Source organism: Hyperolius riggenbachi, chromosome 2 (genome assembly GCF_040937935.1).
Source record: "Hyperolius riggenbachi isolate aHypRig1 chromosome 2, aHypRig1.pri, whole genome shotgun sequence".
NCBI lineage: Eukaryota > Metazoa > Chordata > Amphibia > Anura > Hyperoliidae > Hyperolius > Hyperolius riggenbachi.
Window position 1 is genome coordinate 135227820 of NC_090647.1, and position 17220 is coordinate 135245039.

The 17220-nt window shown below is 46.5% G+C and overlaps 1 long non-coding RNA gene across 1 annotated transcript in view; it reads left to right on the plus strand.

Annotated features, from left to right (window-relative positions):
* The first annotated feature begins 7554 nt into the window (after window positions 1-7554).
* LOC137544091 (uncharacterized) overlaps window positions 7555-17220 on the plus strand; it is a 115542-nt gene continuing 105876 nt past the window's right edge. The window contains exons 1-2 of the long non-coding RNA XR_011025721.1: window positions 7555-7614; window positions 14414-14459. This is a non-coding gene — a long non-coding RNA (uncharacterized lncRNA). The remainder of the gene's footprint in view (window positions 7615-14413; window positions 14460-17220) is intronic.

Sequence of the window (17220 nt, forward strand, 5' to 3'; positions counted from 1 at the left end):
ACAGTATCTCCCCCAATTGCTAGTTTGAGGTGGTGAGCGTTTTGAACTTTATCCATCATGTGTGGACCACCTACCACCAACACCTCTGTTTTGTCAGAGTTCAGCCTCAGCCAGCTGGTGTTCATCCAATTTTGTAAATGCACTAGACACGCATTTATAGATGCTGATGTGTCTCGGGTGCCAGACTTGAAGGACAGATACAGTTGTGTGTCATCTGCATAACAATGGTATCCTAGGCCATAGTTCTGGATTATTTTGCCCAGTGGGAGCATGTAGACTGCAAAGAGTAATGGGGATAGTACAGAACCCTGTGGAACTACTCCATAGGGAAGTGGCACTGGATTAGAGTAGTGTGTGCCCAGACATACTTGCTGTGTCCTGCCAGATAGGAAGGTCTGAAACCAGATAAGAACACAGTACCCTTAGGCCACAGTAATTCTTCAGTATAGTATTTCATGATCCACAGTATCAAATGCTGCAGACAAGTCAAGAAGAATAAGAATTGAGCAATCACCCTTGTCCCTTGCAGTAAGTAGATCATTCATTACTCGGACTAATGCCGTTTCAGTGCTGTGCCTTTTCCTGAATAATGACTGAAAAGTATCAAAGATGTTGTTATCTGTAAGCCTGGCTTCTAGCTGGTTGGCGACTGCTTTCTCGATAACTTTTGATACGAATGGTAAGTTCGCCTTAGGTCTGTAGTTGGTTACAGAATCAGGATCTAGTGATGGTTTCTTCAAGAGGGGTTTTATGATTACTTTCTTTAGTTCTTCTGGGAAAAGTCCACTTTGCAAGGAGCACTGAGTGATTTTTGTGAAATGCTGGCCTGATCAGCTCTGGGCACTGCATTAAGGATCCAGTTGGGCCAGGATCCAGGTCGCAGGTAGTGGGGTGGAGACTTTGAATGAGAATTCCAAAATCTTCTTCACTCAGAGTGTCAAAGACTTGCCATGGTGGTACGGTAGTAGGCAGATGCAAAGTCCAGTGGTCAATTGTTGTTGTTGGTGTAATGCTGGCACGGATGGTAGACACCTTGTTTGTGAAGAAGGCAAAGAATTCTTCACACCTTTCCCTGGAGAATGTGGTTGGGGCTTTTAGGCAGGAAGGGTTGCAGAGTGATTCCACTGTGTGGAAGAGTTGACCAGCTCTGTTGTTGGCTATAGATATTTTGTGCGAGATAAAGTCTGATTTTTTCTTAGTTATTGCTTGTTGGTATTGTCTGAGGTGTTGAACTAGGCTAGATTTGTGCTCCTCAGACCCTGATTTACGCAGATTTGTAAAATCCAGGTTGGCAGTTATCCTCTCCGGTGTTAATTTATTCAGGGGACGGATTTTGATTGTTTCTTTAGGGAGCTGCTTGATAGGGTGATGTTCAATAGTACACTGTATTATGTGATGGTCTGACCACACCACTGGGGTTACTGTTATGTTACCAATGTCCATTCCAAGGTGGAACAGTAAGTCTCACCAAGGATGATGCATCTCGGATAAGACAGAGTCAGTATTGCCAGAAGTTCTGAGAATTCCTGTACGAATGGGTCAGCATCTCCGGGGGGACGATAAACCACTAAAATTTTGAAGCCTTTACCAGCTGAGATCTGGGCACCTATACATTCAAAGGACTTTGTTGAGCCAACATTCAGGGCTCTGAGCTGCAGAGTTGTTTTGCCACAAATTGCTACACTTCCTCCTCTGCGGTCTCGTCTTCCCTCACTTAGGACTGAGTAATTGTATGGGATGGTTGCTTCCAATGTGGGGCCCGCATTGGCATCAATCCAGGTTTCAGTGATGCATGAAAAATCACATGTCTGAATAAGGTCCGCAATAATGGCTGTCTTGTTGTTTATAGAGCGGGCATTGCAGAGCAATGCGGTGACTGCATGGGGCTTAGCATTGGCGACTGGGTTCACTGCCGGGGTGTTACTGCATCCCTGACTAGGGACATGGTAACCTCTGCTACTTTCAGCCTCTGATTTCCAGTAAACGTCACTGGAGATTGCTGGAAAGTTCTTTTCTTTGAATGGGCCTGGGTCCTTGAAGTTGGACTGAGACTGAGTGTGGCACTTTTTATGGGCCTGGCCACCTTTTTTACCTATGTGCGTTTTATTTAAAATCCCTAGAGATTGCAGTAAATTAGCTTGTTTTTTCCCAATGTGAGATGCAGCTCTTGATGGCCTGAGAGATAGTAAGGAGCTGGCCGTATAGATTAACATTGCTCTTTTGGAAGGAATGGGTTAAGTAAGCTCTTCCTTTGATTGTTGTTGTTTATCAGTGGGGGGTATACAAAAGCAAATGCTGGCCTTGAAAATCTGTTAGAAAAGGTGTGAAAGTTCCATTGATATGCAGAAGTATGGGGCCTACTAAGGTTTACTTAGAAAGACAATGGAGTCAATATAATTTCAGTCTCTGAATGCATTTAAAGTATTTGTACAGTCTGCAAAAAAACGGATTGCCAGCTGAAAGCTATTACTGGTGTTTGAGGAAGGAGGATGAATTCCCTTATCTTGGGAAGAGGACTTGGGAAGGTAGGAGATCTGCTTGCTGTGTTGCATGGACATGCTTTTTGATGTGTTGGTTTGTTTGAAGCTGTGAATCTCATGAGTATCCAGGTGGAGAAATCCTATTCCATTGTGTGTCCTTGTAGGAGTAGAGAAGGCTTTTGTTTGTTTGTGTGGCTTTTCAGCTTCCCATGCAGGACTCCAAAACCAAGGTCAGCTACACATGACTTTCATGGTGAGTACAATCCAGCTTGTAACTTAGCCATCCATAAACTTCCACGTTTCCCAGAAGGTTCCAGTTGTAGTCAGAGATTTCATGGTGTGGATTCTCTAAGTATTTGTGTTCCTTCTGTGCATATATGTGATTAATGCTTCCCAGAGCCGAGACAAGGTGTGGAGCAGGTAAAAAGAGAGGCTGCCATCTTGAGCGCGCTCAGTATATGCACCTTTATACAATCAGCTCCGTCCTATAGGTGCCGCTGAAACCTTGTATTATGTGGCTTAGCTTGAAAATATAGGCTTGTGAGATTGTGTACTTGACACCAATCCTCTAACCATGTTTATTTGTTTGCATAATTTTAAACACAAACTCACCTGTGTAATGATGCATATGATTGTAATCCCCATCACTACGACCAGTGGGTGCAGGAAAAAGATTTGAACTGTGGAGGCCCAGTCTGAGTGCCCCTGGAATATCGCCAGAAACCTTCTCCACCAGGCCAGACTGGAACTCACCTGATTATATTTGTGTTCAACCTCTGTCAGCTCTCCTTGATCATGGTGAAATATCACCTCTAATTTAATGTTATGTTTGTTTAACCTTTTTAACAAAGTATTGTCTTGTGTCAAAACCTGTACCCATGTATCCCCTGGTGTGTTACACAGTACGTCCCCCTTGTAAAATCAAACTTGTTTGAACAATTATGAAAATGTACAATGAATGTGTCCGTGGACATCATGTTAAAAAAAACCAACGTTTCCTTCAGCCACTGGAAATATTGGTTTGGCTTCAGGGCGGAACATTTGAATGGCCGCTGTGCATTCGGTGCTATTAAGCCAGCAGGCTTCGTCACCAAATCTGACTTGTCCTGGCAAACACAGGTACTTATCTGCAAATTGCCAGCCTGATGACAAGTCCACTTGTTTCACTTCTCCGTTGAGCACCACAAAATGCTGACCTCTCAGGTCATGGTGTAAGACATGCAAAAGATCCCTCCCCAGGAAAATTGATAAATCTCTCCATGTCAAGTCTCAGTTGTAAAGGAGGTTTACCTTCTGATAAGGCTTGAGCAATTTTCTTGAAATCTGCCGTTAACTCAGTCAGCATGGATATACATGCTATTTCCCCTGCAGCACCCTTACCATGTGCAATCATCTTTTTGTGAATTGTTTGAATGTGCCTTTGAGTGTACCCCTGAACCTTATAGGTGTTGTGTGTTAGCTGTTCCCAAAACCATGTTCAGATGATACTGGGTACCCACATTCTGCTGTCCCAATGAGCCTAATAGTTGAATGACCTCTTTTTAGTCCCATCACCCTTTTATCATAGAGAGTCCCCGGGGTGCTATCTGATGTATCCCAGGATTCTACCTCTCCAAAATGTCCCCTGATCCATTAAACTAACATTCCAGGCTAACCCTTGTGGCCCCCCTCCAAAGAAGAATACGGTTGGTACTCTCTCTTCGGGGAAGTTGATTAGCATATCAATGACAAAAGCTATTCCCAACTGTCCTGATTGGACCTTTGCCCCCCTTATGCCCTGAGGCAAAATACGTACCTTCGGTCGGGCAAAATGTACTCTGGGCAATCTTTCTATTAAGAGTACCTGGTCACTTAACCATCTAACATGAAGCTCAGTGGCTGAATATGGACTGTGTAGTATTGTCTCATATTGTGACTCGTGTAATGAGGATGATGTTACATGTGTTGGCTCTCCCTTGTCTGGGATCACTCTCCCCACCCTCTTTGTCACCTGAAAATGTGGCTGGATCTCGATTTTTACTTCTCATTCCGAGAACCAAAACCCTTCTGCTTTCCATCCTTTAAGTGTGTATAGTTGTCTCAGAGACAACCTCTGTTGGTTGCTCCAGAGTGTGATATTGTTCCCTGCCTCTCTCCTGGAGGAGAAGTGACGCTTACTGCTCGTTCCTCTTCAGTCTAGAACCATCTCACTCCGGAGAAACAAGAAAAGGTAACCCTGTACCACACACTTCACCTTTTGCATGTACCCATTGTAGTGCAATGTACCTTTTAACCAGACTTTGGATCGGTGTCTGAGCTGGGAGAGCATGACATTCAGGAGTAGCATTGAGCTTCCATTAATATCATTCTTCCAGCACACCTGACCCTTCATACCTTTTACCACCATCCTGCCAGGAAATTGCCTTCCCTCTGGCACCAATGATCCTTTTCTCCTACCCGACTTGGTCCGTACTGACCAATCTGAGGATAGGGCAAAAGGATAGGTACCTTTTTCTCCAAACATGAACATGCTTGGGCCTTATGTTCTCATTAACCCCTCATTGTACATGAGAATGTCTTCTCTTCTCCTCGGTCTCCTAGGACGATATGGCAACCTATGATCACCATTAGCACGGTACTCTTCATTATTAAAGCACCTCCTCGGGGAAAGAAAAACATATGCACTTTGGATTATGCTTTGCTCAGACAGTGTCTTTAGTCTCTGTCCAATATTGGAAAACTTGTTCTTTTCCACTGCAGGATTGGCTGGAAACTTTTGCTCATCCGAATTACATCTTCATCTCTGCCTATGCTGCCAGTAATTCAGCTTTCTCGATTCCATATTCGACAAACTCCTGAAACAGAAATCCAACCAAATCAATTCTTATTAATGATTTGAGTTTAGCCCTACTGCTCCAATCTCAATTGTACAGCTTGGATTGATCAATGTATATCATGATTGATCTTGTTTCTGTGTAGCTCTTTTGAACCTTGTTAACTTTTTGATTTTTGATACTTTATGTGCCACAGCATAAGTACTTATCTTGTTACAATGTGCTTCCCTCGGATCTCACCTTTTGAAGCACTGACCTCTACACCCCCCCCCCCCCCCCCCCTGTACATACTTCGGCCGCTACGCTGACCGCAGTATGCACTGAGTAGGGACCACCTGCCCACTGCTGCAACTCGCAGGCAAGCTTGCAATGTTCTTACCCATTTTACTTCACTTACCTAGGACTTCATTTATCACAACCAGCTCTGCCGGAAGTCCTATTGGTGAACCTAATTGGCAAAGCTACTACCTCTGCACTTTTCCCCAAAAAACAAACACGGCTACCACCTGTAGGAAGGTTTGCTTACTATTTTAACTAAGCAGAACCCCATCCAGGGATTCGCAGGACTTTAGTACATGAGGGCTAGAATTCAAGTATACTTAAATTCTAACAATAGGATAAAACTGTTGCCATATGAATCGCCACTGTCATATACCTTACAGCAAATTCAATATACATCAAATTACAAATATACAACCATAAAATGGTATAAACAAATATATATCCACAACTTAAAACTTTATTACAAAACCTGATTATTCATATTATCACTATTACTAAAGCAATCATAGTAAATCTGCCTATAGTGTAGTACTCCATCTAGTGACGATTTTCCTAACTGCACCCATCCTATTTCATTATCCATCTACCAGAGTAATTTCCCTGTATGTTTTAATTAATTACTCTATATCATTATACTAAATACCCATGAAGTCCTTACTATATATTGTATATAGCATATGGCAACAGTTTTATCCTATCATAGCGCGGGATGGGCGGGGAGGTTAGGGATGGACGGATGAGTAAATAGCGGCTGGTGTACTGGCAAACGATAGCCTATGATGAGTCTGGTGGATGATAAAACGCGTAGAGCAGAGCCAGTACACCTGACGTAATTACGCAACAGAGGTAGCGGCGGTACACGGAAAGGAGCTGGACTAGCGTGGGATTTCGGTGAGCAGAGCGCCGCCCAATAACCAAGCAAGAGCGAGTCTAAGCCCTGGGAATACTGCTGTGATATGCCCTCTACCCTCTGGGATCTTGTAAATGCATAGTAGCGCGAGAAGCGTGGATGTTGGCAGATATTTGTACTTCATGCTGCGCAATATAAATTTTTTATATGTTTTATTCAAGTTTAGTGGAAGATTAAAAGATATTTATACTGGAACCTGGTATGATTCACTGATGCTCCATGGTGAAACATAGTGTAAAGCCTGAGACCTACCTGTAAAGTGAGGTGACTACAATCTGGTGAGCCTCCCTGATTGAGGGTTGTTTGGTTGTTTGTTCACGAGTGACGGCACTTGGTTCACACTGCACAGGGAATTTTGAGTAGAATGCTTTTGCAAACAGTATTACGCGATGTATAGTTTTTTCTCCTTTTAGGATGTGAAATTCACATCCTGAAGTCTAAAGAGGTTAACCACCGAGAACCTATGAACTAGGTCAGGGATGAATGGTAATTGTTTTATTGTAGTTTACTTTATTTGGAACTCAAAGCAGGACATTTTTTTAAACAGATGGAGTAGATGGTTGCAGTATGGTGCCCCCAGGACCAATGGCACTACAGGCGATGGCTTGGAATGCCTTTGGGAAAAAACGGCTCTGGCTAGGGGTCTCTTCATTTCTGCACACTACTCTGTGTCTCTGGAGTAAACTTCAGGGCCGGATTTGTGGGCAGGCCACCCAGGCCTGGGACTAGGGCGGAGCTAAGGAAGGGGCGGGTTAAACAGGCATGCAGTGTTACCAATGGCCGTGCATGCCATTCCTCACAATGATGCAGTGGCCAGTGTCACTTGTCTGTCTGCAGCCGCCCGCCACTACTCTGAACACAGTAGTATGTTTGTGTGTGCAGGGGCTGCTACAGATATGGACAGAGCGATCGCTTTGTTATTCTGACAGCCTGAAGCAGTGGCCGCATCATCGCAGCCCTTCCCGCTGTCAATCATGCTTCCCTCCGCCCCCCTTTTAGTATCAGTCTATGGAGGAGGAGGAGACAGTGCAGCCTGTTGTATCCCCGCCCTCCTCTTTACTCCTGCCTATCAGAAATTCAGAGGGGCGGGGATGCAGGAGATGATGGAGGAAGTGAAATCAGTATGTCGGTAAGTTATTACCTCTAAGAAGCTCTGATGCTGGCTGCACGTGGAGAGCTGCACTTCCCTGCTTCTCTCTTGCACTGTGTCTCCCTGACATTCTCCTTCACTGGGCATCTTCTGTATACCTCTCTTCTGCTCTTCCCCAGCACTCCCTCTCAGTAATAGTGCTGGGGAGGTTTTGCCGTGCCGCTGGGAATGATGACTGGAATCTCAGGGCAGAGGTGCAAACCTCAGTGAAAGAAATAGTAAATAAAGCTGTCTGGGAAGGAGAGGAGGCTGACAGGGCAGCACATTGCTCAGTGACAGTTATGTGTGTGCCATTCACATCACATAACATGCACCTAGGGTTGCCACCCGGCCGGAATCTGGCCGGCCCAGCCGTTAAAAACACTTAAAAGCCGGCGCCGGAATAAAAGTTTCACTGGCACGTCATCTGCCGGAAAAATCAGCCCTAGCAGCATGCTCCCAGCTCTGCAACCTGAACCTAGACAGCTCTCCCTCCTCTGTTCTTGGATTGGCTGGCTATGCACTGCCAGCCAATCACAGTGAGGATTCTGGGGAAGAAGGAGGAGCCCAGCCGAGAGGGAGTCGAGCTCACTGGTCTCTCTTCCCTGAACAGTGAGGGCAGGCTCGTACCGTGCTGAGCCAGCGGGGCTTCAGGAGTTTTCCCGGTAAGGTCACCTGTCATGTGACGTTGTGGCTCCCTCTCCATCCTCTCTGCACTTCTCCTGCAGCGGCATGGGGGCCTTCATTCAGCTGCACAATCTGAATGGCTCTGACACGCACCTCAGGCAGGCACAGTACAGGCTCCTCCCCTGGCTTTCCAGCTGCAGAGCGGCAAGTTTAGATGTGTGACAGTCAGACTCTCTCATGCAGGGAACTGATCTACACAGCAGGGTCAGGGTGAGACTGTGACATACTGCAGACAGGTAAAGGTTACAGCTGAGCAGAGGCAGCGCTGTGTGTAAGCCTGACAATTAACAGTTTATTAGCCTGACTTTGATCTGTTATCTCTGCCGTGTGCCCCTGACACCCCCCCCCCCTCTCTCTTTTTTCATGTCTTACTCGCAGCAGTATGTTTTTATGGAAGCTTATTGTCTCTGTATGTTCCACCAGCCTAATGGTAGAGGTAAAGACTGGAGTCCTGGTGAAAAATCACCCTGCAGTTATTCATCTCCCCCAACCTCTCTCTCTCTCTCTCTCTCTCTCTCTCTCTCTCTCTCTATTGTGCCTCTACTTTCTTATCTTACCCTCTTTCTAATGTCCCCCTTTTCTCTATCTCTCTCCCCATTCTCATGTCTCTCGTCCTCTCTCTTCCACACAGTCCTTATATTATTATTATTATTATTATTATTAAGGTGCCCATACATGGGCAGATAGACCAAGAGACAGATCTCTCTCTGAGAGAGAGATCTGTCGGCTGCCCTTACACCACAGGCCGATTCTAGATTGATTTCAGTATGAAATCTCTCAGGAATCAGCCTTGCGGCGCCGCCTCGCTGATGTCCCCCCCCCCCCCCACCAATATAAAATGTGCCCCATGCAGTATACTTTACCTGTTGGTGTCCACTGCTGCCTCCGGGCTCCATCCTCGTACACGCCTCTTGTGATTGCCGGCATATATACGTGGGCATGTGTGTGACATCACGTATGCACCCGTGTATACGCCAGCAACCACGTCGGGCGCATGTATGAGGATGGAGCCTGGAGGCAGCGGTGGACACCAACAGGTAAAGTATACTGCATGGGGCACATTTTATATTGGGGGACAGCTCAGGGGGTTTCTGCCCTTATCCTGATATTGAACGCCATTACCACTGTGCATCTGATCGAGCATGCCAGCCCTACATCTTTCAGCATTTGTGATCGATACATGCGACTAATTTCAGCCCAAAATTGATCACATCATCGATCGGGCTTGCTCTTAGCAGCACCGATTTTCATATGTTATTATATAATTAACAATTATAATTAAATCAGATGTTCGATCGGCCTTATGTATAGCCGCCTTTACCGTCTTTCACCCCACCCTCTACTCTGTCCACTCTGCAATGTTTCTTTATCTATCTACCACCCTCCTCACTCCCTCCTCCTTATTCTCATTCTCCCTCTATGCCCCTTTGCGAAAAAAGAAATTAACAACAGCTCACTCTAAATGACTAAATATTATCGTTTAATTATTATCGTTTATTTAAATTATATAGCACTGACATATTTTAAACACTTTACAAATCAAGCAGTAATGTCACTGACTGTCCACAGAGGAGCTCACAATCTAATCCTACCATGGTCATAGTCTAATGTCCTACCATATTATTATGTATTTATATAGCACTGACATCTCCTGCAGTACTGTACAGAGTACATAGTCATGTCACTGACTGTCCTCAGAGGAGCTTACAATCTAATCCTACCATAGTCATAGTGTAATTTCCTACCATATATTATTATTATTATGTATTTATATAGCACTGACATCTTATGCAGCGCATTACTGAGTACCATAGTCATGTCGCTGACTGTCCTCAGAGAAGCTCACAATCTAATCCTACCATAGTCATATTCCAAGGCCATACCATATATTATTATTATTATTATTATTATTATGTATTTATATAGCACTGACATCTTATGCAGCGCATTACTGAGTACAACAGTCATGTCACTGACTGTCCTCAGAGGAGCTCACAATCTAATTCTACCATAGTCACAGTCCAGTGTCCTACCATATTATTATTATAATTATGTATTTATATAGCACTGACATCTTCTGCAGCACTTTACAGAGTACATAGTCAAGTCACTGACTGTCCTCAGAGGAGCTCACAATCTAATCCCACCATAGTTATGACCCACCCTTTTATATATTTCTATAACACTGGTAGCTTCTGCAACATATTACAGTGTTCTGATGCTTAAAAAGACTCAGAGGAAGGAAAATACAGCTCTGATACTTACCCTGGGCTTCCTCCCGCCCCATAAACACGTCTAAGTCCCACCCCGTCATCCCGCGGTCTGCCATTCAGCCACGATGAGCCCTGGTAACAGGCACAGTGACGTCAGTCCAGGTCTACTGTTCATGCGTGGGAGGTCTGTGCGTGCGCAGTAGACCCTGACTGGCATCGACTGAGGCTGGTAACTGAGTTCACCGCAGCTGAACAGCAGACCACAGGAGGACGGGGTGGGACTTAGACGTGTTTACGGAGCTGGAGGCCGAATTATTATGTTTTTTAAGCAAAGGAGTTCTGTTAGGGGTTTCTGAGGAGAAAAACAGACACTTACCTTGGGCTTCTATCAGCCCCCTGCAGCGGTAATGTCCCACGCTGTCCTCCTCCCATCTGCCGTTCTCCGCCGCCGGCCCCGGTCTAGCGCGGCATGGGATCACCCTGCGGCTGTGCTACAGTGGCCGCGCACCCGCTCACTTCCGCCTGCGTCATCGGAAGCTTACTGCGCAAGCGCAGTACAAGAAACCGTTGTACTGCGCCTGCGCAGTAAGCCTCAGATGACGTGAGCGGAGGTGCGGCAACGGGCATTATTCGTCTGTGTGACAGACGAATAATAGCCCGGTGCCGGCTGCGGGGAACGGCGGATGGGAGCAGGACGGCGTGGGACATTACCGCTGCAGGAGGCTGATAGAAGCCCCAGGTTAGTGGCAGTTTTTCTCCTCAGAAACCCCCACAGAACCCCTTTAAGCAACTTCGGCTCCGTCTTCTGACGATGCAGACGTTACTCTGATGCATTAGGAGTTAGAGACTTCCCCGAGGCAATTTTTAATCTTACCGGTGTTCTTTAAACTTTAACAGTTTAACATTTGTGTTTTTTTTTTATAATTTTAAATTTTACCTGTGCTATTTTTTAAAAAGGGTCGTAACAAACCCCTCCCACTTTTAGGCCACACCCCAAAGCCGGTATTTTCTCCGTCAAAAGGTGGCAACCCTACATGCACCTGGTGCAAATGCACAGTGCTGCAGAAAAATAAAGTGTTTGACACCCCCTACCACTGACACCCTCTCCAGCTCTCCCTCCATTCAGAGCAGCACAAAGCATGATATTCTACCTTCTCCAGTGGCAGGTCTGATCTAAACTCTCCTCTGCTCTTCATTGCAGCTAGGTATTTTAAAATGTACCAGTGTACAAAGTAAAAAGATTTTATACATACCTAGGGCTTCCTCCAGCCCCATCCACCTGGATCGCTCCTATGCCAATGTCCTCAGCTCCGATACCGGGTCCCTGCTGTTCCGTCAGTTGGAGTCAGTCTAGCGTAGGAGAAGTGCACTGTTTGCGTATCTCTCCAGCAGCCGCTGGAGAGATACGCAGAGGGCGCACTTTTCCTGCATAGCTGGCTGCGATGACGTCAGTAACAGGACTCGATTCCCAAAGCTGCAGGCAGCAGAGGACAGCAGTGTGGGAGCGATCCAGGTGGATGGGGCTGGAGGAAGCCCCAGGTATGTATAAAATCTTTTTACTTTAGTCAGCTCTAAGTCTCGGTTTATACTAAGGCTCGGTTTACTCTCGAGATAAAAAAAACTGTTCCGCGTAAAAATGTATTCATCCAAAAGGGAAACGTTTTTAAAGATATCAGGTTTTTATCCATGCCATTGGCGTGCAGTCAATAAGACATGTCCATCGATCCGGTAAAATCGTTGCAGACCCAAGTTTTTGGTTTTGTCGGAACAGATCCATTTTAACGGAGCAATGGGTACAGATCCATAGGTTAACATTGGATCCGTTAGCATCAGTTAGGATCCGTTCCGTCACAGTCTGCTAATAGTCCTTTTTTTTTAGTGCCAATGTAAATCAGGCCTTAGCTGCATACTTCTGTACAGCTCCCAGGTGTTCTTCTTGCATGTCAGGTGTTGTATAGAAGTATGCTGCTGCATAGCTCCCGCTGCAGTGAAGAGCAGAGGAGAGGTGTAGTGAAAAAATGCCCCTGGGGGATACTTACCTCAGGCGGGGGAAGCCTCTGGATCCTAATGAGGCTTCCCTTGTCCTCCTTAGCACCCCCGATCTAGCACTGGCCCCCTGGAAAGTCTGCACAGGCGCACTATGGCTTCCACCGCTTGGTCACCCTGAACAATGCTCTATGTGCAGGTGCAGTAGCTGCTTTCTGGTTGGGCTTTGGTGGAAATAGCCGAGCCTGATCCAGTCCGCTCTACTGCACAGGTGGCTTGCACCTGTGCAGTAGAGCAGACAACATCAGGCTTGGCTATTTCTGCCGAGCAAGAAGCTGATACTGTGCCTGGACAAGGCTCGCAGTGTAAATATTATGGTGTCCATTTTGCCTGAGGAGCCAGTGCTGGATCCATGCTGCAGAGTAGGGCAGCGGAAGCCTTATTAGGACCTAGAGGCTTCCCCTTCCTGAGGAAAGTGCACCCCCCGGGCAGATTTTTTTTCCCTACAGGATCCGTTTAAAATAACTTGCTCTACTGTGCTACTCTGAGCTGCAGCAGTTTTATCTGAGCTGCAGCAGTTTTATCTGAGCTGCAGCAGTTTTATCTGAGCTGCAGCTACAGAGCAACACTGGAGGGGCCCTGGGGATGGAGGAGAGAAGTGCCGCCCCCTCAAATGAAGCAGGTTACTTTGAGCGCCGAAGCTGGGCACAGTCATAGCACTAGTGCTATGGTGCGCCCACTGCGCAAGAGTCATTTGGGGCTCCGGCGATTGCAGACCCCAAATTACATCTCCCTCTGAGGGAGAATAGTATTTAACGCCCGGGGAGTTTAGTGGCAGCAGGTAGAACCATTATGTGGCTTGCCCTGCGCCCAACTCACTGGCGGCTGTACAATACGTACACCCAGGGCCGGCCCGCTCATGAGGCGGGGTGAAACTTTTGCCTCAGGCGGCAAATTTCCAGGGGCGGCACCCGCCCGTCCGTGCGTGCGGGGAGCCGCTGGAGGGGTAGCTGGCAGGACGGGGGCATTGGGCCAGCGGCGGGGAGGGGGGTCGGACCCCCCCCCTCCCTCGCCTGGGTCCCCCGTCCTCCGCTCCCCTCCAGCCTTAAATAGAAGCAGCCGCTATGTGTAAGAGGAACGGGCGGGGAGGACTCACCTCTTCCTCGTTCCAGCGTGCGCTCCACTGACGTCACTTCCTGCAACGCTGCAGGAAGTGACGTCAGTGGAGCGCACGCTGGGAAGAGGTGAGTCCTCCCCGCCCGTTCCTCTTACACATAGCGGCTGCTTCTATTTAAGGCTGGAGGGGAGCGGAGGACGGGGGACCCAGGCGAGGGAGGGGGGGGTCCGACCCCCCTCCCCGCCGCTAGGCCCAATACCCCCGTTCTGCCAGCTACCCCTCTAGCTCGGCGCCCCCCCCCCCCCCCCACGGGGGGGGGGAGGAGGGGGGCGTCGGCGGCAATTTTGTTAAAAATTTGCCTCAGGCGGCAAAAAGTCTAGGGCCGGCCCTGCGTACACCCCTCAGAGAGCCTATGTCCCATGACCTGCCCCAAATGTTGTAAAAGTATGGAGGAGCAGAAGTAAAGAGGACAATGGTAATGGTGGTGGTGGTGGGGGGGGGGGGCACTTGATGACAATGGGCCTTGGGTGGTAAAAAGTACAAATCCGGCCCTGGTAAACTGTAAAATCATCCTTCACTCCCTCCCACAGCTCACAAAAGCATCTCCTTTGTGACTGAACCATTTCCTGCAGGGGGAAGGGGAGTTGCTATCAGCTCCTCATTTTATTCCTCAGTAGTCACAACATTTCACATATTTTTACTGTCGTGGAAAAGGATTAAATATGTAGAGCAAAGTGAAAGAATTGGACTTCATCAGACATGCTCAAAAATCACATTCACTGTGTTCCCCTCACAGCATGCAGGAGAGTCTGAGGAGGAGGAAAAACAGCTGACCAGAAGAGGTAACAGAGGAGCCTGCTGGTGTAATATTGCTGTAATGTAACTAGCAGTAAGGGAGATATGAATACACCACTCCTGACTTACTGGGTGGCTGCTTGTGATATAATGTTAAACTTCTGCCTGAATGTCTTGTAATGCTAAGAATACACAATGAGATTTTTCAGTAGATTTACTGTCCGATCGATTTTCTGATCGATTTTCCGATCTATTTCTTTTCACTTCTATGAGAAATCAATCAGAAAAACAGACCGGACCCATTGGAAATGATCTCTGGAACCGTCTATCTGCCCAAAAATCTCATGGTGTATTCCCAGCATAACTTTCAAAACTCTGGCTGCCCTGAGCTGGGATTGGGATAATACACTGATAAAGACACACTGATAATGGCTTTGGGAGCAGTCCGATAAGTGAAGCCAATAAACACACATAGCTGAAAACAACCTTTTACCACTACGTGGATAAGATTATTTCTGCACAGTACTAGGCTGAAGGTCCGTACACACACCGGACTGGAGGCAACGACGGGTCCGTCGTCACCTCCCGCTGGGTGGGCGTTCCAGTGACAGTCCGGCGTGTGTACAGTCTGTCTGCAGACTGATACGGCTGTTTCTGAGCGATTCTGAGCGGGAGGTGACGACGGACCCGTCGTTGCCTCCAGTCCGGCGTGTGTACGGACCTTATTACTAGAATATAGACAGAGGAGTTGAAAGCAACCTCTTTGTGCAGGAAAATGGTCCAGTCCAGCAAGGCTGTCATTTTCTGTAATTGGAAATGTTAGGAAGTTAGGTTGGAATTATTTTATAGCAGGGAAACAGGGTATTGCTTCTAGTACTTGTGGCAGTGTGTGCCCTAACACACAGCATTTAAAAAAAGTTGTTTTCACCGACATTTGTCCTTTAAGGTGCAAAATGTCTTTTCCACTTTCTGAAATTAAAAATAATTTTTTATTACATATATAATGTCTAAGAAAATACTTTTAAAATTAAGTAATGACTTTACTGTCAAAGTTTTGTGCTTATTTGGTGTATTATTTTGTTAGAATCGGAACAAATCCATACATCACACTGACCAAGCTGCCTGCAGGAAGTATTAAATGACTGTGAAATTAAAAGCTACAGTATATGTGTGCCGAAGTTTTGGATGAATGCCAGGCTAACAATGCAAAAAAGGATTAATTTTTGTATTCTGTCCACTATACTAAAGTAATGCATTATGGGCATTTCTTTTTAGACACATAAAAACAATAGCATGCAATCTTTGTTTTAACAGAGTACTAAGTACTTTTGTACTTCCCAGAGACTTTTTGTGTGTGGAGGGATTTAAAGAGAACCTGTATCCGAAAAACCTCCCCTGGGGGGTACATACCTTGGGAGGGGGAAGCCTCAGGGTCCCAATGAGGCTTCCCAGTCCCCTGTAGCTGCAGTTAATCCAACGCTGGCTCCCCCGAAGCCTCCCGCAATCCTCCCCCGATAAGCCTGACAAGGGATCATGTAATTACCTCTCCGGGATCCAGCGCAGGCACAGTAGTGGCTATTTCCACCTAGCCCGATTGCATCCGTTCTACTGCACAGGGGCAAAAGGACTCACACCTGTGCAGTAGAGTAGATCGATCGGGTTCTACTATTTCCGCCTTACCCAAAAGAAAAGCCGCTAGTACGCCTGTGCAGGATCGCGGGAGAGGTAAATATTTACATCACCACACTTTGGGGGACCTGGGCACTTAATGTAGGGACACAGGAGGATGGGGGAAGCTTCGTTAGGATCCGGAGGGTTCCCCCTCCCAAGGTAAGTATCCCCCAGAGGGGTATTTTTTATTATAGGATTTCTTTAAGGTCAGTTCGATCTCCCTCCCTACAAAAAAAAAATCTGGTGGTTCCGGGTCTTAGAGGGCAAGTGGGCTGGGGTCATACACATATCCCTGTTTTCATGGCGAGATTTCTGCAAAGACCACATTGGCCATAGCAAAGGGGAGCTGTTGCCCAAGAGAGAGGTCTGAACATGGAAGGGGTAGATGCTGACTAAGGGACTAAAGGAGGTGGTAGACATGGAAGAGTGAACCTCATACCTACACCGGGTGGTTGGAAATGGAAGAGAATAGCTCTTGCCTAAATTCGATCATTGGAGGTGGTGGACATGGAGGGCAGGAGCTGCTATTACAGTAAAAATTGTCACATGTTTTGTCAACTGTAGAATGGTAAGGTGAAAATAGAGAAAGGTGATAATACAAACAATAATTTGGTGGCGGGATACATACAGCAATGTGGTGGAGCGATATGTTTGGAACAGATGAAATGGGAGGGTAGAAACTTTACCTGTGGCAGGCAGCATTTGAGACACAGAATTCAAGTTGAATAGGAGCCGGGGGTACATTGTTTATGCATGATTGCTGCTATGGTTATGAAATATATGAGCATTACATAAAGAATCACAGGTAGAATGATGCCTCTACAAAGATTACTTCAACACAAAGGTAAGTAAGCTGGTGGAAAGAGGATTGACTTGTGGGGGGAACATAATATTGGTAGAAGTAGGTTAACACTTGTTCAAAAAACGTATCTGTGGCTCCGGTTTTTGGCCCAAAACCGGAGCCATGGATACCAATGTTAAAAATAGAATCACTAAAAAAAGAATCCATCTGCATTCAGGGGGATCTGTTTTGAAAAACTGAAAGAAGGGTCCGGATTTGCATTTTCACGGACCGCACATGGATCCGGATACACAGGGGTCGTGAAACTAAATAGTAAAATGGATCGCCCTCTACAT